The following is a 1,512-nucleotide window of genomic DNA, read 5'->3' as shown; positions in this document are numbered from 1 at the left end:
CTAAAAATATCTTTAATGACTCTTAGTGCTCAGGACCTGAGCTTTAAGTCCCAGTCAGACACCTCCACGTCTATAACTGTTCTTAATATAGTAGGCTTATTTTGACATTACCTATTTTTATGTGTCATACCCAGGAAAGACATGCCGTTGCAATAGAAACAAGAGCAGTTTATGCATGTCTGGGGCACAGTGCTTAGCAGAAGTTTCAATTTGTTGTGCTGTCATACTCACATTATATTGTTGGAAGGAAAAGGGAGAAAGAATATTGTCAGCCCACAGCTAAAGGGAAAAATTGTTAATATGACAGCAGTGGTTTTAAATAGAGAATAATTCATAATACTACTTCGTTTTGTTTTTGCTGGAGGCAAAATTAAAACAATGCTTCATTAACATTATTTGAAGCTATTTTAAATACAGCTATTTTCAGCAAAACAATGCTAACATGTGGAGGTTTTTTAATGAAAAAAGCAGACAATTAGGAAAATATTTTGAAAAATATTGTAGTCTTTTATGCAGTCTCTTTTTGCCAATTTTTTTCCCCTATGTTTAGTCCTGAAAGTGAACCAGCGAGCTCATAGGAGTTATCAGCTAGCAGTTATGCTGAGGCTGGAAGTTATGCAGCTCTTCAGACAAGATTTTTATTGACTTTTAACGTTCCCATTCCACTGTCTTGGTTGGATCTATGATACTCAACAGCAGTAGCAGCCTAAAACTGTTTTGCAAAATTGTTTTGTGTCACCTTTAGCTGAATCTAAATGGAATCTAAAGTATAGGTAGGTGAAAGCAATTATAGCGTTTTATTGTTACAGGTCCACCTTCATCATCAGGACAGCATTAGAATTTTACAGCTAAACATAGGGTAACTGCTATAGGCACTTTGTTCTCCAAGGTTCAGATCGACCTTGGAGTTTCTGTTTCTCCCAAATTAGGCAGTTTTGTGAGTTGTACTCATTTGTGTACCCACTTCTGTCACCCAGCTCCATCCCAACAGAAGAATCGGGTTTTGAAGAAAAAAAGAGGCCTGGGCACATTGCTGCCGGTTCCTTCCCTATGCCACAGGGAGTATGATATATATGCCCTTGCTCTTGCAAAAGGGAAATATCACACATGTATGATCAATACTGATGCTGGGGAAAGCTCCCACCTGTCCTTCTATAGCAAACTCTACTAGGACAGCAAGAGCATGGGATTGTTTTTTGTTTCTTAAATCATTACTCTTATTTTCTGGGAGTTGTATCTGTGTAGTAATTTAAGATGGCAGCTTTCCAAGGCTTTGCTGTGGTTCTAATTTAATTGAGTATGCTGTTTAATTTTTTAACTTGAGCTTTTTCCTCATATTCAAAAGGACTCCCGTTGTCCTTTATTATTAATGAGATCAAAGCAAGCAGAATGGCTGCCATTTCTCCTTAGTCTGGAAGTGAAACTATCCATAGTAGAAAAGCTCAGTGCTGTCTGCACTTGTCAGCAGCCCTGAAAGCAATACCATCAGCAAAGCATCTGCCTTTCTTTGGT

Source organism: Corvus brachyrhynchos, unplaced genomic scaffold (assembly GCF_000691975.1).
Source record: "Corvus brachyrhynchos isolate BGI_N302 unplaced genomic scaffold, ASM69197v1 scaffold56, whole genome shotgun sequence".
NCBI lineage: Eukaryota > Metazoa > Chordata > Aves > Passeriformes > Corvidae > Corvus > Corvus brachyrhynchos.
This window is presented reverse-complemented; position numbering follows the sequence as displayed.